We start from the raw sequence: 22,730 nt of genomic DNA, 5'->3' as shown, positions 1-22,730 counted from the left end.
ATAAATTTGGAACTCATCAATATATACATGGTATTTAAAGTCATGCAACTGGGCAAAAACACCAAGGAAATGAGATACAATAGAAAGATAAGAACTCCAAAGTGAAGAAGTCAGAGAGATAAGAAGGAATCAACAAAGGAAAGTAGGAGGTAAAGGTCTTTGAGGGATGAGTTCATTTGAAAGTGTGTGATGTCTAGGAATATAAGGGGAAGTGTTTCAAGAAAAAAGAGGAAGAAACCAACCACATCAAACACAAGAATTACTCAAATATGGCTGTAAGGCATGAAGAATGACTGAAAAATGACCACAGTATCCAGCAATGCAGAGATTTTTGGCTACCCTGGAAAGCATGGTTTCAAACTTCAGAGTGATATGGGCAAGGCTTAGTATAGTAGGGTTAAGGGAAAAAGAGGAAAGAAACTTGTGTCAGTGAGCATGAACAACTATTTGAGTAGTTACTCTGGCTGTAAAGGTGATCAGAAAAATGACTTGGTAGACAGAGGAAAAGGGGGACGGAAGACATTGGTTTTTCTTGCTTTTGTTAGTGTATTCTTTTTAAAATTAGAAAATAACAGGATATCAATTAATGGAAATGAATCACTGGAAAAAAAAAGTTCAATTATACAGGAAAGAGAGGAAGACTGTTCTTGAATAGGTAAGTGTAGAAGGAATCTAGCATTTTTGTGAAATAGTTGCATTTAGTAATTCCATCTACAGCAGCAGGAGAGCAGGTAGAATATATTGCCACTTATGCACATAAGTGGGTGGATGTGGAGGTGTGAATTTGTGAATATTCTTTCTCACTGTATCTGTTCTTTCAGTGAAATGGGAAGTAAAGTCTCCAGGCAAACATGAGAATAGAAAAAGAGGTGTTATCATCTGCGTGAGCCAGGAAAAGTTGTAAAAGAATATGCGATCCCCCAAGGACAGCAGCGTAGATTGAGAAGACCAATGACAAAAAAAAAAAATCCACAGGCTGTGCTACTAGTGTTAAGCCTCACAAAGAACATTTTTTTTTTTTTTTATACTTTAAGTTCTAGGGTACATGTGCATAACGTGCAGGTTTGTTACATATGTATACTTATGCCATGTTGGTGTGCTGCACCCATCAACTCGTCAGCACCCATCAATTCATCATTTATATCATGTATAACTCCCCAATGCAATCCCTCCCTCCTCCCCCCTCCCCATGATAGACCCCAGTGTGTGATGTTCCCCTTCCCGAGTCCAAGTGATCTCATTGTTCAGTTCCCACCTATGAGTGAGAACATGCGGTGTTTGGTTTTCTCTTCTTGTGATAGTTTGCTAAGAATGATGGTTTCCAGCTGCATCCATGTCCCTACAAGGACACAAACTCATCCTTTTTTATGGCTGCATAGTATTCCATAGTGTATATGTGCCACATTTTCTTAATCCAGTCTGTCACAGACGGACATTTGGGTTGATTCCAAGTCTTTGCTATTGTGAATAGTGCCGCAATAAACATACGTGTACATGTGTCTTTGTAGTAGAATAATTTATAATCCTTAAGGTATATACCCAGTAGTGGGATGGCTGGGTCATATGGTACATTTAGTTCTAGATCCTTGAGGAATTGAGGAGGCAGGCTAAGAAATATCCATTGGATTTGGCAATTAGGAGGCCAATTGCTGATGTTAGGGAAGGTGATTTCCATGGAACAGGAGGGCAAATCCAGAAGCCAGTGGCAATAGTTAGAAAAATTAATCTGAGGAATATGAGATAGCGAGTGCAGGGAAACATTTCCAAGACTGGAATGTGCAGGAAGAAAGGATGTCCTACAGAGAAGAAAACACAGATGAGAAAAGTCTAGTTTATTTAACGGTGACAGAGGATGACAGGAACTGTACAACTCTGATCAGAACGGAGCCTACCTCATGAGCCTGTTGAGCCAGGGTCCTTACAGCCTGATGCAGAGTCTCCTGGGCTGAGTGTGGAATGGGCACATGTGAAATGATGCCTCATACTGCCCACTAGACTCTGGACCCTGCTACTCATAAGCAAGTGATGCCTTCAGTACCCAGCCTATACAGCCTATCTTGAAGGAATTGAACAGCAAGAAAACACCCAGGGAATCACAAGAGTAGTGGCAATGACAGATGAGGCCCTTGATTTTCATCAGGAATGGCCCCACTTTCCTCTTCCCTTCCCATGTGGGGAGATGCTGTAAATGAAATTGGACAGATTCTGTGAAATTTAATCCTATCATTGTGGGGAGCAGGCTTTCAGATGTGTTTTGGGAAATTAAAGCATTCACTGAGCATCACAGATATCAATTACTGATATTCACCAATTAAACGTGAGGTAGGAGAGTTTTTGGAGCACAGAAAGGGAGAGATAACTACTTTGATGAGTATCTATGTGGAAAGTAATGTGCTGCATGTTAAATATAAATATGTGTAGCTTTACATAAATCTTTGCTAATACCCAATAGATAGTATCAACATCATCTTATAGATGGGAAAACAGACTCAGAGTTTCAATGACTTTAATGACGGACACTTACTAGCCCCAGCTATATTCTAAGCAATCTCTGCTAAGATATTCACATATTTAATCCTTACAATAATTCTAAACCATAACTCTTATTTCTTTTCTCTATTAATTAGGTAAACATGACTAAAGATGTCAAGCAACCCATAGAAGGCCATTCAAGTAACATAGATAGTGCTTCAGTTTGAAGTTAGGACATTTTTCTTTCTCCAAAGCTCATGCTCTTGAGACTGAAAAGATGGAAATAGAAGTTTCATTCAAGATTTGAAAGAAGGGAACCTATGTGTGTGGCAAATTGGGAAAGGTATTTGGCTTCTCCCAGTCCTGTGTGTGTGAAGGGTGGGAGAATTTTGCATCAGACTCAAGACCAGTTCCTGAGGCAGGAGTGCTCAGTGAGTCTAGCACAGTAGTCCCCGCTTATCTGCAGTTTTGCTTTTTATGGTTTCAGTTACATGTGCTCAGCCACAATCTGAAAATAAAGCACAAAATTCCAGAAATAAATATTCACATAAATTTTATCACAGTATATTGTTATGATTATACTATTTTATGTTATTTTTAATCTTAATGGGCCTAATTTACAAATTTCAGTTTATCATAAGTTTGCATGTAGAGGAAAGAAACAGTATACATAGGGTTCAGCACTATCCACTGTTTCAGTCATCCACTGGAGGTCTCGAAATATTTACTCTGCAGATAAGAAGGGACGGCTATATTTCACAGGAATGTTGTGTAAGGCACTGTGGCCCAGGCAAAACTTAGCAGAGGCTACTGAAACTGAAAACCTGCCTAGGTGGGTGTAGCTTAAATTTTCAGGTAGGGTTTCTCTTTTGTTCCACTTAGGAAGAATCTACTGCCTCTCCCAAAAGATTGCAGCTACAGCCTTTCTATTTGTCTCTCTACCATTAATCTTGCTACCCTCCAATCTCATTTTTTAACTTTGATATAAAATGTAAATTGGACTATGTCATCCCCTGCTTCAAACCTTCAAAGGCCCCCACTGCCTTCAGGGTACACTCCCAAACAAGTGAGACTGTTACATAAAGCATAGCCGTCATCACAAAATTCTAGCCACACTGATCATACAGTTTTCCAACACACCAGACAGTTGAACCTCCATTCCTTTGTCCATGCTGTTTCCTCTACCTGGGATGCCTTTCTGGCTTGTTCACCTGGCAAATGGTTGCCTGCTACCCACCTTATAGGACACTGATTTAACATCACCTCTTCTATGATCATTCCCTCCTTTGTAATCTTGGGACTAGGCTGGTAATACTTGGGACTAAGCCTGGAATATAACAGGTGCTAATTGTTGAATGTTAGTGAATGCAGTAAGAAAGATATGGACTCAACCTAGTTGTCCATCAGTGGATGATTGGATAAAGAAAATGTGATATATATGCACAATGGAATACTATTTAGCCATCAAAAATAAAATGTCTTTTGCAGCAATATGAATGGAACTGGAGGCCCTTAAGTAACTCAGAAACAGAAAAACAAATACCATATGTTCTCACTTATAAGTAAAAGCTAAATAATGTATACACATGGACCTGAAGAGTGGAATAATAGACATTAAAGACTCAGAAGGGTGGGAAGATATAATTGGGGTGAAGGATAAGAAGTTTCTGAATGGATACAATGCATATTATTCAGGTGATGGTTACACTAAAAGCCCAGACTTCACCACTACCCCACATATCCATGTACTAAAACTGCACACAAACCCCTAAAATTTACACAAATTTTTAAAGATAAATTAGTAAATGAACATTTATTTTAATAGACAAATAAATTCATGCTGCTTATTAGGATGCCAGCCTGCAACTAGCAACAAAGTTAAAACTCTTTATTTTTTGAAGGAGTAAATGCTAAAGGGACCAAATAGCATAATAACTTCGGAAAGACAGAAAAATCATACAATGAAGCTGGAGGCAAGAGTGGGGGTCAGTGGTCAATGCCTTTGTAACATCTGTTCTGCTCCTAGATGCATCTTTGTAGGCCCCACGCCTGCTGTTCTAAGTCCTGGCTTCATTTAACCAAAAAGTTCACCTTGCAATACAAATACTTACCAAGAATACTCACAATGATAATCTCCTGCTATGAACCACACATTAATTCTGGAAGAAAAATGAGGTTTAGTGACCCAAGATGTTATTGTAAGAAGCAGGACCAGAATTCAGAACTCTGGACTTCCACAGCAAGATTGAAAATGGACCCATCTGGGCACTAGATTTACCAGATCATAGAGCTGTAAGACACTTGAAGTACTGATAAGGAAATCTGAGTTCATGAGTGGCAAAGGGATGTGTCCAGTACTAGAAGCCATAGAACAGGAATTAAAAGAAATTAAAGAATGTGTAAGCAGAAACTCAGTTGTGTGTAAGAAAACTCAATTCCTCCTGAGGAAGAGAAAGATCTGGAGTCCTTTAAAAATTAACTGTCTGTTTTTCTGTGGCTAGTGAGCCTTATCTCTCCTCCTTTCCCAGGCATTGTGAAGACCCTGTTTCTCTAGCTGTGCAGCTGCAAGGTAACTAGACAGATAAACTCAAGCTATAAAACATGTTTTTCCTTGGAAAGTAAGAAATGATGTAATGCATGTCTCAATTAATTGAATAACTGTCTTTGTTTCTTGCTTCTGTAATATGCTTCCCCCTGCACAGATCTCCCCCTACCCCACAAAATGCTTAAAAATCAACTCTGTTCAGGGCTCAGTCCTTTGGATGTTAATCCAACTGGGCCAGTGCACCTAAATAATATCCTCCTCAACCCATCGGTCTCTCTGATTCCTTCTCAATCCCACTACAGCCAAGTCCCATAGTTTGTAACACAGTGTTTCTCTTTCCCACTTATGAATTTATCAATGATCCCTCATAGTTTTTATACTCTCCTCATCTTCTATCTCAGATTGATAGGTTAAGCCAAATCCTTTCCCAAGTGAAGAAGTCTCACAAAGAGATTTGACTCCAAATCTGTTTGGTGCTAGTCCCATAGATGACTAGGTTCAGTAAAGGAGGCTGCAGCAGACAGAGATTAACCAGAAAGACGTGCACATGCTTGGGGACCCAGTGGTGGCCAAAGCTGTGGTTGAGAAATGTGAAGGCAGGGATGTAGAAAACCAGGATGATGCCAATGTGGAAGCCACAGGTACTCAGAGCCCTGTGCTGGGCATCACAAGATGGAAGATGAAAGACAGCATGAAGGATAAGGCCATAGGAGATGCCAATGAGGATAGAATCCAGTTCCATGACCAGCAGAGCCACAGTCAGCCCATAGGACAATATTGACAGTGATGCTGGCATAGGCCAGTCAGGCAATGCCCATGTGCTCACAGTAAGTGTGTGTCAAGACACAGTGACCACAGTAGGAGAATCACCTCAGCAAGAAGATAAAGGAGGAGACAATAGCCACACTACGCAATATCCTAACAAGGCAAATCCTACCTATGACAGCACGGTTGAGAGTGGTTGTAAATCTTAATGGGTTACAGATAGCCACATATCGATCAATGACCATGGAAAGAAGGACTGAGGACTCCAGAGCATAGATAGAATGGACGCAAAACATCTGCGCCAGGCATCCACTAAAGGAAATCTCACCAGCATGGAGCCACAAAATGGCCAGCATCTTGCGCACAGTGGTAGAACCGAGAGCCAGGTCAGGAACTGAGAGAAGGCAAAGGAATGGGAACATGAGTGAAGGAAGGGTATTGTTCCTGGAAATGACCAGGATGAGGGTAGCATTTCCAGCCAGTCTCGCCAGGCACATGGCACAAAAAAGGATAGAAATCCAGATAAAGGCAGCCTCCAGCCCTCGAATTCCCATCAAGATAAAAGTTTCATGTAGGCTACCACCACTGATATTGAAGGCTATCAGGATACCCATTTGATGTCAGCAGACACTGCAGCAACTACTGCAAGATAAAAAATAAACAGCACAGTCCATTATTATAGCACCTGTTCTCTCTCTAAGGCAAAAGATGCTTCACAGGTGCCTCCATTCAAATACCCATTAAAGAATTATTCTGCTCCCATCACCTTGCTTTGACCATGACTGTGTTTGAGAATCTAACATATTTCCAAAACGTCTTCTAGATTTTTCTTTCCTGTTTCCCTCTCCCTCTCTAGTGTCTCAGTTAGAAAAAGTGACAGAGGCCAGTGCATAATGTCATCATCCCACAGGACCAAAATCAGCAGTCACATGGAAGGGAAACCAGATGCTTTTTCTTAAAGTGGTGGACACTGCTATTTTCGGCCAGTGAAAATTCCTGGCAGTCCTGTGGGGTCTTGACAGACACTCTGATGATGTATGATGATGGCTCTTGACAAGATATCAGCTGGCTGTCCCCTGCTTCTTCTCTAGCCCAAGGCATACTTTTCTGGGAACAGAATGCAGGGTCACCTGAGGACACTGTGGGACACAGACCTGTGGAAGCCTAGATGTGGCACTGAGCACACCTGGGTACAGGGATCAGGAGATGTCCAGTGATGTTCTCTCATCCACATCCTGTTGGTACCCTGCAGCCACCTGGCTCCCATAGGGATGGCAGCTGTTCTTGTCCTGGGCCAGCCTTAGGGGAATAGGGGATATGATGTCAGTGATGAGGTTATAGTTGAAAAGCAGACCTGAATGGATGAAGGGAAGGGGATCCCCTGCCTGAGATTGAATTTTTTTTTTTAGACAGAGTTTTTTGCTCTGTTGCCCAGGCTGGAGTGCAGTGGCACAATCTCAACTCACTGCAACCTCTGCCTCCCAGGTTTAAGTCATTCTCCTGCCTCAGCTTCCTGAATAGCTGGGATTACAGGTGCATCCCACACGACTGGCTAATTTTTGTATTTTTAGTAGAGATGGGATGTCACCATGTTGACCAGGCTGGTCTCAAACTCCTGACCTCAAGTGATCCACCCACCTCAGCCTTCCAAAGTGCTGAGATTACAGGCATGAGCCACCGCACCCTGCCAGACTCTGTCTGTTATTTGCTTTAAACAGCAACAGAAACAAAATAAATGTCTTTATCTGGAAACATGTTTTACATCAGCCTGTTCCACTGTTGAAAAATCCTACTATTTGAGTTTGATAAAGGAATATGGCTAAATGGAAAAGACATTGATCCTAAGAGCTAGCTTAGGAAATATTGATTTCAGTCACCTATCTTCCACTAAATTACCATACACTGGCCATGGCCCAGCCAAGGTCTCGAGTCCTTGTTCACATAGGAACAGAATGAAGATATGTATAATTGGTCTACCCCATCTCACCGGGGTCTGAAGGCAGCTTGTACTTCTGAGACCTCAAGGTTGAGAAATCGATGTACATGATTCTAAAAAGACATCATCATGTTCCCCCATATCAAGGTTGAGAAATCAATCTGCCTTTTTCTAAAAAGTCATCATCATGTTCCCTTCTCAAGGTTGAGAAATCTATCTATATTATTCTAAAAAGACATCATTTTCCTCCAAGAACTTATAAAGTTTCTCTCAGATAAAGTATTATCTCAACTCAGAGAATCAGAGCTGAGACATGAGAAACCATAGGAAACTAACAGTTTGACTCTAGGTCTGTTAGACTTAACTATTAGATTTAAGGTATTAACATACCTGAAGAGGAAACTTGTCACATAGGAGAAGACATATTTCAACTGTAAAAGCAGAAAACAGTAAGTCTCCAAAGAACTGTGTTGACCACTCCAGGCCAGAGGAGCCCTAGAGTAAAGTCATATCTCTGCAGCAATTATTTTTATGGTGGTGGATGCATCAAACTATCTTATGTTTAAACCATTAACTGCTGCCATATACTTAACCTTTTTTTTCTGATTCTAGAATTTTCAATGACTAAAAAATTAGGATTTGGCTGCCTAGAATAACACCTCCAGAAGATGCTGTTAGACATAAGTGACTTGAACATTTAGATCCCTCTGCAATTACCTTGTTCATCATATATTTATATATATTTTTTAAATTGTAATTAGTTTTAACCAGTATATCTAGGGTACAGCCAATATTAAGACTTGATACTTTGTAATTTCTGAGTTTGAAAGAACTTCCCAGCCAGGTGATACTTCATAGACTGAACCTCATAACTGGCTGGCAGCCAGTCAGACTCAGCATAACTTATATCACACAAGGATTGCTAGCAAAACCAATTCCTCTGAAGATTCCCACTGGGTCATCCCTAGTGGAATCAGATACCCAAATTAAAATTTCTGGCTTTGTTTTAGCAAATGTATTAATGTGTGGCAGGAAATAACATTCCAGGTAACAATTATTCAGAACCACTTTTGCATGTCTCATGGTTCCAGAGATTTTTTTTCCCCGCATAGACTTCGAGGTGAACCATTTCTTTGTCTCTTCCTCTGTGGATTTTGTTGTCAGTACCTGAATGTCTCCTTCCCAAGCATCACATGATGGCCTTTCCCAGTCCATTTACACACTTGTCTCTCTTAAGGCAGGAGCTCCGTCCACATTACCCACTGAGTTCTTCAGCACAAGAACCATACTTTATCTTTCTGGAGGAGCTGACATCTTTTGAACATTTTACATTGTGTATATATTCCTTTTAGAGTTATAAAATAAAGTAACAATAATCAACTTGCCAATAAACTATTTAAGGAATACAAAAAAAGGAATCTGGACTTTCTGGAGTGAAATAATCCTGGTTTAAATCCCACTGCCATCACTTCATAACCTTCAACAAGTCATTTTCCCTTTTTAAGACTGGGTTTCATCATGTATGAAATGATATTTTCTCAAAGATTTATTTTGAAGATTAAGGAGATTATTCCTAGAAAGTATAGGTCAAGATGCTTGGCACAGAGCAGATGTCTATTAAATATTATTATTTCAATACAAAAAATCTTTGGTACATCATGTGGTCAGGTTGGTAACTGGATTGAACAGAGAACAGATAGGTCTGTCAGGGCCGACCAAAGGTTCAGGGACATTTTTAACAGCAGATGATATGGACAACTCCAAACATACTGGTGGAGAAAGTATGGTATCCAGAAAAACCTTCTGTCAGAAGGGGCATTAGCAACATAATGAAAAAGAAGTTTGCAGCTGCTATCCCCCTAGGGAAACACCAATTTTGTTAACTATCCATAAACAAGAATACCTTTGTTGGAGCCCTGGAGTCCAGATAAGAGATTCTAGCACTCCAGTGGAGCAAAAATATTCAAGAGTGGATGCACTGAAGGAGTTCATCACCACTAGACCAGCCATACAAGAAATGCTAAAAAGAGTTCTTCGATTTGAAATGACAGGACTATAATTAGCAACATGAAAATGTATAAAAGCATATAACTCACTGGTAAAGGTAAGTATAAAGTTAACATCAGAATAATGCTGTAATGGTAGTGTGTAACTCACTTTTAATCTTAGTATAAAAGTTAAAGAAACAAATTTTTAAAATATCTATATGATAATTTGCTAATGGATACACAGTGTATTATGTTACAAATTATGACATTGGTAATATAAAATGTGTAGGTGAGGAGAAGTAAAATGGAGAGTTTTTGTATGCAGTTTAACTTAGGTTATCAGCTTAAAATAGATTGTTATAAGATGTTTTATGCAAACTTTATGGTAATTACAAACTAAAAATCTGTAGTAGATACACAAAAGACACAAATAAAGAGATCAATGCATAGTACTACAAAAGAAACCATCAAATCAAAAAGGAAAACAAGAAGAGAGGAAGAAACAGGAGCTACAATACAGTCAGAAAACAATTAACAAAATAATGATAGTAAGTCCTTGCCTATCAATAATCACTTTAAATTAAATGGATTACATTCTCCAATCAAAACATATAGAGTGACTGAATGGATAAAACAAGATCAAACTATATATTGCCTGAAAAAGACTCACTTTAGCTTTAAGGACATGCATACGCTGAAAGTGAAGGGATAGAAAAGTTATTCTCCATAAAATTTGTAACTAAAATACAGTGTAGCAGGGTGGCATACTGTAATTTTTTTTAACTTCATATGTTCCTGATACATTAACCTCTCCATGAACAGTCTCTGAGCAACCCACCCCTCACCAAGTTACCAGGTGCACCTGTGTGATAAGGCTGGTTCCTGCCACAAGTTCCTCTTCTTGCCTTCCCTGATTGTGACCTAATGATATTCAAATGTACCAGTAAAATCCCTTCCTGCTTCTTGCTTGTGTAGTCCACATTGACTCTCAATGGAGGTACCTGCCCATGGGTTCACATTCTCTCCTGGCTCTCCTGCTTGATGGAGCCTTCTCCCTAGGAGTTCTTCTCATAGGGCCCCTGGCATGGCATGCCTGTGGTTCCCTCTAGAAACTGTGCTAATAAATTTTTATCTCATATGCATTTCTGAGTGTGATTTCCATGCCCTGTAATGATGTTTAAAGACCCCACAAAGGGACTTACCGCCTCATTTAAAACACAATTGGCAACAAAAATGGGATCATTCCAAACTCCAGTGAAATGTCCCTCAGAGATGCCCTTTCACCTTTCATGGTTTAATTGCTTATCTAGATTGGGCTCTACTGTTTTTGAGGCCTTTCTACTCTGATGACATTCTTGTGTACTGCCTTGCATGGCTTTGTATTACCTCTTCTGAATACTGCCAAGAATCCCCTTCCTAAAGAAGTGTAGCTCCTGTCCCAATCCCAATAACACACTCCAGGATACTGCATTCCAACTTAATCCCACCAAGAGGGAAGCCTCTTTTGAATTGGCCATGTGATTTGGCTGTTCTTCAGTGCACCTTCAAGTGATTATAATTTGAATATCCCCTGACACTAGGAGTGGAGTTTCCCCCATCATAGAGTCATGGGTGTGTATATTGCTGAATGCCAGCTGGAAAGCTGAGGGAGCCAGTGGGCTGTAGTAGACGTACATGATGCTGCCTGCCCTCAACAGCACTTGGGAGAAGAAGATAATTCACTCTCCTGACTCCAGTAATCAAATGGTCCTCCCCCTGAGGATAGTCCTAGACAGCACTTCATTAGAGTCGATGCTGCTGGGACCAGTGGCACCTTCTCTGCTGCATCCTTGTAGCCATTGCTCATTGGTCCCCAACCCCAAGGGCTATCACAGATCCTATCCACAGAGGATGGTGAATCAATGAAAAGAAAAAGAGAGAGAGAGAGGAAAGGAAAGAAAGTGGAAGGAACTCTTTGATCTTGTTTCCCCTGAGACACTTGAAGATGTTTCTCAGCTCATTGTAAATTACACTTAACCTGGTAAACGCATTGAGTACTATTAAATGTGGTACATGTTGACATGTTAATAATCTCTTCCTTAAAGCCTGACCAACATGGTGAAACCCCATCTCTACTAAAAATACAAAAATTAGTGCAAGCCTGTAATCCCAGCTACTCCGGAGGCTGAGGCAGGAGAATCGCTTGAACCTGGGAGGCAGAGGTTGCAGTGAGCTGAGATCGCTCCACTGCACTCCAGCCTGGGCGACAGAGCGAGACTCTGTCTCAAAATAAATAAATGAATTGTCAAAAAAATAAATAATTTAAAAGACAAAATTGAGTCCACTATTGCTGATGTAGACCCCCAGGCTCTCTAAGGTTGATTGGGACACTCTAGAGAGGGTGTCCACCAGAACACTTGGGACTACCAGGATCTTCTCAGGTAAGCATTCAAAGAAAATAGAGATTACAAATAAAAAACAAGTTGAGGGGTAGAGGGACTGGTATCCTGTGGTTAAGGTTGCTGCCTAGAGACTCTGGGTCTCTTCCTTTTTCTCTTATCAGTCAGAGACAGAATGTAAAGACAACTACAAGTGGCTAAACTCCTATTTTAACAATCTCTCATCACATTTGCCTCCACCTTCAAAAGAACTCAATATACCTTTTGCAAGCTACCCATGAAGCTTCTCAGCAGCTCTGCCATCACACACAGTCTTTGCAGACAGGCTGTTAACTATACACACCTTTCTCCTGGAGCATAGGTATGACATCACATTCAGAGTGTCCTCTTCCAAGGAAATGCATTTGACATGTTCATTAATGGCATTAAACAACTAATGACTGACTACCTACTGGACTCTCCAGGAAATAGGGGCTCTTACAAACTCTTAGCATGTGGTCTTCCACTCCCCCTGCCCATTATGTTTTGGGTTTTAAAAACCAACCTTCACAGCATTGGCACAGCTACTGAGGCCTCCCTAAGACAGTATGGAACCAAACTTGAGCACTGTAAGATATTCCACCAGCAGAAGAGGTAGCTTCCACTGTTCTCAGTTCCTTGCCAGATACCACGGTGCTGGAGGAGGTCACCCTTCCCTAAACCCCTTAGCTATCTTTGGTGATCCTTGGGATTAACTGAGTGAACAGCAGTGGCAGTTCCTGGACTATGCCAATGGCACTGCTAACCATGACAGCAGATAGAGCTTAGTGGAATGTTTCTGCTTTCCATCCATTAGCCAGGATGTCCCTAACAAAGGACAGGACCCAAGAAACATCACACTTAGCTAATCTTAAGGCAATCGCCTTAACACTTGATGCCCTGGCCAACAAATGGTCCCATCTTCACATGTATTATAAATTACCGGGCCATTACCCACAAATTGTCTTCTTCAAGGTAAAAAAAAAATCAACATATTAGAATCTCTTGCTCACAAATATACCCAAAATGTAAGTCAAAACAATATTAGTTTTAGTATATTTCTTCATATACCACGGTGACAATACAAGGCCTTGCCAAAACCCTCATTCCCTTCAGAGTTACAGACATTATTAACTATAACCAAGATACACCCTTTACTTCTTAAGATACACCATGCATGCTGGGTCCTTGGGAGAGGTATTCAATAGAACTTTCATGTTCCTGACACGTCCCAGGTAACCGACTTAATAGACAGACATAATGATCTCTTGAAAAATCTCCTTCTTAAATTCCAGCCTGAATAATAAGCCTCTAAATGAGCTTCCGTTTTGCCTTAGGCCTTATCCTATCTTTATAAATTTTCAATCTTGCCCCCATTCAATAAGGGCTGGAAGCCAGATGAAGGGCATGTACTCTCGTGGGATGCATTAATCATAGATTATCCCACAGGTCAGAGAGCTATCATTCCGACATGTGACACATTTGAACATAAAACATTCCAAGAAAGTACATGGCTGCAAAGGCAGGGACTGAACTTCTAGAATGAAGTTCAAGTTGACAGGGAAATTAGGGGCTGACAGGGCACAAAGTTCAACTGCTTGACCTTCTGACCTAGGTTTTCTTAAAAGATGTGTATGAAAAATTGGCCCCAGTGCCTCCCTATCCTGTTTTAATGTGGAGATATGACAGTACAGCCATTCAAAATAGCATTTACATTGTTAAACTCAAGTCTTTGGTTACTCTTTGACCTATTTCTGTGAATAAATCTATTTCTGTGAATTTACTTTACGAAAATAGGATTAATAAATTTGGATCAGCTCTGGGCCCCACTCTTGCTTCTGTCTGCACAGTCGACCTGGATGATATCATTCATGGCTTTCAGTAACACTCACACATGCTTAGGAGCAGCAAGTCTACATCTCTGGATTAGACAAATAATCCAGTATTTTTTATATTCCTCTGAATATGCCCAGAACTTGTCATCTCCACTTGAAGTCTAACAGGGACCTCAACTAACAGGGTCAAAACAGTATTTTTTATATTCCTCTGAAAACCCTCTTCCTCCAGTTATTCTCCTTCTTAAAGACCATTATCCTCTTAACTGCACAAGTCAAAAGCCTACTGTCCCATGGTAATTCCATCAGCAAGCCCTTTCTACCAAGCCTTAAAAATATGTCCTGAATCTACCACCCTGTCAGTACTATTATGACACAAGTCTAAACAATCTCTTCCCTGGGCTTCTGCAGATCCCAGTACTAGCTTGTCGGCTTCCACTCTTACCCTCACCATCAACTGCCAACTTAACAGCCAAGGGAAATGAGTTCATTTCACTATCTTAATTAAATTCCCATCTGTGACTAGGACTACTGTGGTCCTGATGATACAGTAATGAGAACATGGAATATGTAATCTACTCTGCAAAGAATTGCCTTTTATTTTGGCAAATAGGCTCTGGAGTGCTGATGTGATCCCTGCCTAGCCTAGTGGTATAAGAGACCGTGAGCTCACAATCCTGGCCCCTTGACCTGCTAGACCATTTTGCAAAGGACACATTGACCAAATTATGTGCACCCTTGTGAGAATCATGGAAGTGATGAGGATCTATGTCCACCTACTCTTCTGTGCATTTAATTTCACATATCTTTTGCCCTGCTTCTTTGCTCTTGCAGTAGTAAACCCAACTGAAAGCTACTTGAGCCAGTTCTAAATCACTATGCTCACTAGTATCTATCTCAGACCATAGTGCCATATGTGTTCTGAAGTATGTAAGTAAAAGGGTTAACAAAACTCCTCTGTTGCATGAGAATCTGATTTTCAGTCAAACTTACTGGCTCTGTTTCCCCGAAAAGCAGACAACTGTAAAATACCAATTATATTGCTAGTGTGAAAACTGTCATTACCAAAATGGAATCATTCATGTCAAAATCAAACTAAATGGAGCCAGAAAGTCCATTTAGTTTGGGACCTTCATAAAAGGAGAGTCCTTATGTATATATGCCTGATAACAAGAACTGTCACAAGGGACTCTGCCAAAACCACACCTTGCAATTAAGCCACTTCGACAAGGACATCTTTCCAGTAATAGGCAGTCCTAACTGTAGCCTTGCAAGTAGCTCTACTAAACCACACCCTGTAGTCATGTCACTTCTATGAAGACCCACTCCTAGCTGTGGTCAGTGCACATGTCACCACCTGTGGGAAGCCCCTATGACCAATTAACTTTTGTTTCAAAACAACCTTCATATAGTTCCTTTTGCCTTTGAACATTTTCCCTTGCCTCCACCTCCCTAAATATGCCTATGATCTGTCATAGCATGCATATTCCAGGTTATAGTCCTGTTTATTCCTGAATAAACTAGTTTATTTGGCAAGCTTGTTTCTCTGCTATTATTTAGGTTGACACTAGGCAGCTTTGTCTGTGATAGAAATGACCTTTGATTGGCAAACTTATCTGAATGGGAAGAAGTTGTAATGAATCATAAATATCTGTTGGAGATTCCATGCTTTGGGCAGCCCTGAGTCTGGGGAAATTGTAATACGGCGTTTCTTGCAGAGTCTAGAACACAGGTGTATGGAGGGCTGAAAAGCATATTAGCTACTATGGGGCATGAGGGCTTAACCTGCAGCATCTCTTTGACTTGCCTGATACAGATTTTGACCTGGGAGAAGATGACTTCTGGGTGGCTATACTAACCTATGCCTGGGCTACAATAAGAACTCCCAACAAATGAGGAATGCCTGATTCTGCCCTACTGGTGATTTTTGCTTTGTTTTCTGTGTGCTTTGAGTAGATTCGGGCTAAATGTGGTGTATGATAGTCTTAAAAGCTTATTTAACTACATCAAATAAAATCCTGATGGGAGTAGCAAAAGTTACCTTCTTATTATACTTAGGATAAAATCCAAATTCCTTGACTAGCTGTAAAGCCTCACATAGTTGGACTCCTACCTGTTTCCTTGACTTCCTCTTGCTGATAATTTTCCTCTTGTCTAAGAAGCTTAACCACACTGGCTTCCCTCCTCCTTCTAGAACACACCAAGTGCCCAACTTACCCTTAAGGCTGCCACAGTAGCTGTTCCCTAAGACTTTATAACAAGATTGTCCCTTTTAGTTATTCATATCACTTTCTCACTAATTCACTATCCTATCACTATATTTTGATTATATGCATAGAATTTACCATTATATGATATTTTCTCCTTTGCTTATTAATTTCTCCCTGTTGTTTTTTATTATTATACTTTAAGTTCTAGGGTACATACGCATAACATGCAAGTTTGTTACATAGGTATACATGTTCCATATTGGTTTGCTGCACCCATCAATTCATCATTTACATTAGGTATTTCTCCTACTGCTATCCCTACCCCAGACCCCCCAACCCCCGACAGGCCTGGTGTGTGACATTCCCCACCGTGTCCACGTGTTCTCATTGTACAGCTCCCACCTACGAGTAAATTTCTCCCTTTCTTTAATCTTGCACATTTAATCTCATCAGAAAGCTTTGTAAATTCTATCTCCAAAATATGTTCTCAGTTGTCCACTTCTTGTCATACACACATGTCAAGAACCCTATTCTAAGCCAATACCATCTCTCACTTGAATGACTACAGGAGTCTTCAGATTGGCTCTGCTTCTCCATTTGTCACCCTCTCATTCATTCTCTGTGCAAGATGAGAATGAATGTCTCTGCATGGGTGACAAAGTTTCATGACCTTGCACTCACCTGTCTTTCCCATGTCACCTTGAAGCACTCTCCCTCTCGTTCTCTGTACTCCAGACACACTGGTCTTCTTTAATTTTTCCATGAATGTATTGAGTTCTAGTCAAAATCAGGATTCTCTTTTATCCTTTCTCCTTTGCATGAGACATTTTTCCCCTAGCTCTTTGAATGTCTGACTTCCTCTTACCCTTCAAATCTCTATATAAATACTTCCTCCAGAGAGATTCTGACTATCCTTCTAAAAATATATCCCTCCTCCTGCCATATACACTAGCAAAATACCTTATTTCCTGCATGAAATTTGTTATAATTACAAATCAATAATCATTTATGTAATAGAAGATGATATAGGATAAGAGTGAAGAGTGTGGTCTCTAGAAAGACTGGTTCAAATTCCAACTTCAGCTCAACCATTCACTTGCTATGTAATCTTGGACTAGACACTTTACCTTCTTATGCCTTAGTTTACTTACCTGTAAAAATAGGTTTAATTATAAAGCCTACTTTACAGAGTTTTTGTAAGAATTAAACAACTATTTGCAAAGGCTATAGAGCAGTGCCTCGTTCTCTGTAAGATCTCTGTAAGAGTTAACTGAAATCTGTCATTGCCACTATATTTTAAACTCCTTACGGTAGGAAACATAATGTTGTTTACCATTGTATTCCTAGCACCAAACATCGTTTCTTACATGTAATGTTCAGGAAATATTTATTGAACTGTGAGTGTCAAAGGGTAATTAATAACTTGGAAAACTTGATGATATATTACCAAGTTTAAAAGGTAGGTTATGAAACCATGTACAGTACAATTATGGTTGTATTAAAAGATATAAAAGGACAAACATCCTGGTATTGGTAGTGCTGTCTGGGTAGTGTTTTTTTATATTCTTATTTTACCTATCTTATGTACAATTTACATACATACAAATTATTAGAAGAGTAGAGGCTTTGCAACTATTTATCAAAGATGCATACACTCGATTGCATGAATATCTATTAAAAAAAGATCTGGTGGGGGGCAGTGGCTCACACCTGTAATCCCAGCACTTTGGGAGGCCGAGGCGGGCTGATCACAAGGTCAGGACATCGAGATCATCCTGGCTAACATGGTGAAACCCCGTCTCTACTAAAAATACAAAAAATTAGCCAGGCGTTGTGGTGGGCACCTGTAGTCCCAGCTTCTAGGGAGGCTGAGGCAGGAGAATGGCGTGAACCTGGGAGGCGGGGCTTGCAGTGAGCCAAGATCACGTCACTGCACTCCAGCCTGGGTGACAGAGCGAGACTCTGTCTCAAAAAAAAAAAAAAAAAAAAGATCTGAAGTAATAATACAGTAATTGGTAATAGCACAGTTTCATCACAGTCTAATTCACTCAGAAAATATAATGAAAAAACTATCATTCAAAATAACAATCAGAAAATGTCACGTGTAAATAAACCCAAATGTGTAAAACTTATTTGAAGAAACTACACTTTTTTTTTACAAAGAAATAAAGTTTAATAAATAGAAACATTTCCTATTTTAAAAGGAAAGACTGCCTATTACAAATTTCTCAACATTGCTCCAATTTATAAGTATAATGGAAAGCCAATCAAAATCTCATTTGGCCTTTTCTGAAATTTGACATCTGCTATAAAGTGTACTTGGAAAAATAGACAAAATTAGCCAATGGTGTTTTGCAATGCCAGGAATTATTCTTTTTGTCATTCAATATTTCAAAGTTAAAATAATTGAGGAAGTGTAGTATTAGATGAAATAAAAAGCAAAGAAATAAAAACATCTACACATATATAGGCTATGGTAATGATGACATTTCAATCTAGTGTAGACATTCGCAGGACTCAGGGGGTAAAAATTTCAATATCACAAATTCTGCCCTGCTCTACTTTTTTAGGGGTAAGGATTGAAGCATAAATTAAATTAACTTAATTTATTGCAGTGATTAAGAGTATAGGCTCTGGAATTAGACTGTCTAATTTTGGCTGTAATATGAAGTGCTTTATAACTTTAAGGGATGTATGTCCCCTCTTCATTTGCCTCAGCTGCTCTCATCCATAAAATAGGGATACTACTAATATCTGCGCTAAAGGACTATTGTGTGGAATCAGATGTAAAAAGCTTAGAACAGAGCCTAACATATAGTAAAGCTTCAATAAGTGTTAGCTATTATTAATATTAAATAAAAACAAGTAATGAAATCCTAGAACATATAGAAAAATATGGGGATGTGTTTATGATGAAGATATTAGTTTTTGTTTTTTTTTTTTTCAAAAAAGGAAATAACACTGATGCTTAAAAGCACTTTTTATTGTTTGGATACCTTTCTCCTTAACTGCTGTCTACTTTCCTGGCTAATTGTTATCCAAATCAGTTCTCAGTACTACAGACTTTACCATGGTTTGTTTTTCTGCTTTCTAGCAAATCTCTTGGTCTGAAGAAAGAGTACAATTTCTTTGGAAAGGGCTAGGCAGTAGGCCCAGCATGACCAAAACTCTGTGACTATCTTCTCTTCTCCACCTGTATAACCCCCTTGGCCTGTCCTTCCACAACCCGGATTTGATCTTGGGCGATGGCTGATAGAGAGTAAGAATAGGGACAGCAGATGGGAAGTCCTAGGAGGCCTGCTCTTTCAGCAACATCAGCCTGCAGGGACCTCCTCCCCCTAAAATTCTCATAGCTTTTATTTTCCAAAGCATAAGCTCTGGTCCTGTGACATCTTTAATTTGATTTGTATCCATCCAGTGTCCCTAATCACTCTCTCATTTGTTTGCTCACTTAGTCACTCATTGTTTAACACTCATTCAATCATTGATTGCACACTTTCCATGTACCAGGCCCTACCTTAGCTGCTAGGTAGAAGACAGTGACCCTCCCTGCCCCAGAAGCCTCCTTCTCCTGGATTCACTACCCTGGAGCCAGGCATGAGGCTGATGAGTTTACTCTTTGATGAAGCTAGAGCAAGGAGTCCAAGCACCCAGTCAATTATGAAGGGCTCTAAGAGGTTATGGCAAGAGAATCATCCACTAAATGAACATTCTTCTCCTTAGCTAAGACTTTTAGACCCAGTTCACCTGCTGTCTTCCTTGATGAGCAGGGCTTAACTTCAAATGAGCCTCAGGCTTTCTTTGCCCCAGATGAAAGGCAGATAAAAACAGTAACATTGGCCAGGCGCGGTGGCTCACGCCTGTAATCCCAGCACTTTGGGAGGCCAAAGCGGGCAGATCAGGAGATCAGATCGAGACCATCCTGGCGAATACGGTGAAACCCCGTCTCTACTAAAAATACAAAAAATTAGCCAGGAGTGGTGGCGGGCACCTGTAGTCCCAGCTTCTAGGGAGGCTGAGGCAGGAGAATGATGTGAACCCAGGAGGCGGCGGAGCTTGCAGTGAGCAGAGATCGTGCCACTGCACTCCAGCCTGGGCAACAAAGCGAGACTCCTTCTCAAAAAAAAAAAAAAAAAAAAATAGTAACATTTCTTCCCATTAGGTTGTTTGTTTTTTCCTCAGAACTACCTGGCCTTCCAATTAACAGGGCTTAACTTCATATGACCCTCAGGTTTTCTTTGGCTCAAATGGAAGGCAGATAAATGCGGAACATTTCTATTAGGTTGTTTTTGTCCTCAGACCTACCTGGACTTCTAAGGATAGAAATTTGGGGTTCAATATATATCTTCCCCAGTCAGAGGCAGACCCAGAGAACTCGCCTTATGAACTGAAGAAAATGGAGAGGCAAAAGTTTCCTCATTTCCCCTAGCACCACCATAAACAATAGGTTTTTCTTTAATTTGGACAAAAATTATCCCCTAATGGGGAGTGCAGTGAGGCGAAACTGAAGCTGTATTAGTCTGTTTTCACGCTGCTAATAAAGACATACCCGAGACTGGGCAATTTATAAAAGAAAGAGGTTTACTGGACTTACAGTTCCACATCGCTGGGGAGGCCTCACAACGACGGCCAGGAGAAGCAAGTCACATTTTAACAGCACAGCAGCAGGCAAAAGGAGAGCTTATGCGCAGCAACTCTGGTTTTTAAAACCGTCAGATCTCGTGAGACCCATTCACTATCAGGAGAACAGCAAGGGAAAGACCCGCCCCCATGATTCAATCATCTCACACCAGGTCCCTCCCACAACACGTGGGAATTATGGGAGCTACAAGATGAGATTTGGGTGGGGACACAGAGCCAAATCATATCAAGAGCCTTGTGCTCAACCTAGACATCGAAACCTAAATCGCTAGAATAAATATTTTCCCAAAGGCTGCTTTTATCTCCTTTAAGCCATGCGCTAGCAGCTCTAAGTTACACAGGTTGATCAAAATATCCTGGGCTCCAAGTAGAGGTTCCCTCTCTCCCAGTACTGAGTCTCTGACATCTAAACACACACCACAGCCACTTTTAGGTAGCCCCCATCAAGACCTCTTTACTTCCTTGACAGGAATATAGTGTGAATGTTTCTTATGTTTACACTTCCATTTTGCGATGAAACTCTGATTTAACAGGATTTTACATATGTACATAGAATGTACCCATGTGAAGATGTATTTAAGCGGATGTGCATTTGTCTACAGTGAGTTCTGACACGTTTATGTGCATATGGATTGGAAAGCATTATTTACCAGCTTGATTTATGAATTGTAGCACTTTTACCCTAGAAGTACATAGGTAATACAAAGCATCCTTGAATGCAAACAAGGATTTAGTCTGAGATGCCAAGGGCATCTTCCATGTGTTACGCACCTCCTACGTCGGTGCCTTTGTACATAATAGCTCTTCTGCAGGAAAGCTCTTCCCTCCTCCTTCAAAGCTTTACCTACTTAATTCTTACCACTTTTTGGATTCTAGTTTGCAGTACACACTCACAGAAGCCTTTCCTGTCTCTCCAGACTAGATCAAGACCCTGTTCATGCTATTTCACAGCTCCTCATCTTTTTCTTTACACCACTTATTATAGTTTGCAATTATATATAAAGTGAATTGTGTAGTCACAATTTGCACAATTCTTGCTATAAGATCATAAATGCATAGAGGCAGGGCAGTGAGTAAAACTCTTTTTCTCATATTGAATTCCCAATAGCTAGCAGAATGCTATACACAGAGTAGGTCTTCAGTTTTGAGCTTGAAGTTGCAAAAAATTAACTCTCTGAATCTGGTTACGAGGGACTGTATAAAGTCGGTGAGATTCAGGAATCTGAGAAGTCACCGTGACTCCTTTGCTGCTCTATCTGCTCAGAGGTCAGCATCAAATCCTGGAAGTGAAAGCCACTTGGGGGATAGTCTTCAGGGGAAGTTAAACAAAGAAACTGTACCCACTTTTCAGTCAGGTTAGTGGTAGGGAGCTTGGAAAACCAGAGCACCTGGTAGCAGCTACTACAGGACACAAAATCTGAAGAAACGATGAAAGAACACTGGGAAAGTTGCAGGCCTCAACCTTCAAAAGGTTGCAGCAGGCCGGGCGCGGTGGCTCAAGCCTGTAATCCCAGCACTTTGGGAGGCCGAGACGGGCGGATCACGAGGTCAGGAGATCGACACCATCCTGGCTAACACTGTGAAACCCCGTCTCTACTAAAAAATACAAAAAACTAGCCGGGCGACGTGGCGGGCGCCTGTAGTCCCAGCTACTCGGGAGGCTGAGACAGGAGAATGGCGTGAACCCGGGAGGCGGAGCTTGCAGTGAGCTGAGATCCGGCCACTGCACTCCTGCCCGGGCGACAGAGTGAGACTCCGTCTCACAAAAAAAAAAAAAAAAAAAAGGTTGCAGCAACATTTCCTCCTCTGAGTCTTCTAACTTCAGATCTTTTAGTTTCCCTCCAAGTCCTTCCATCCATGTAGAGACAGCCCTTATCACTACCTCTTCTCCCGTATCCTTCCTTTTTTCTCATAGCCCATATGAATGAGACTCAGGCAAGAG

The 22,730-nt window shown here is 40.6% G+C and overlaps 1 pseudogene; it reads right to left on the bottom strand.

Moving 5' to 3' along the window:
- Window positions 1–5,427: 5,427 nt before the first annotated feature.
- LOC117081310 lies at window positions 5,428–6,396 on the bottom strand (annotated as a pseudogene).
- Between the last annotated feature and the right edge of the window lie 16,334 nt (window positions 6,397–22,730).

This window comes from Trachypithecus francoisi, unplaced genomic scaffold (genome assembly GCF_009764315.1).
Source record: "Trachypithecus francoisi isolate TF-2019V2 unplaced genomic scaffold, Tfra_2.0 Lachesis_group8, whole genome shotgun sequence".
NCBI lineage: Eukaryota > Metazoa > Chordata > Mammalia > Primates > Cercopithecidae > Trachypithecus > Trachypithecus francoisi.
This window is presented reverse-complemented; position numbering and strand designations above follow the sequence as displayed.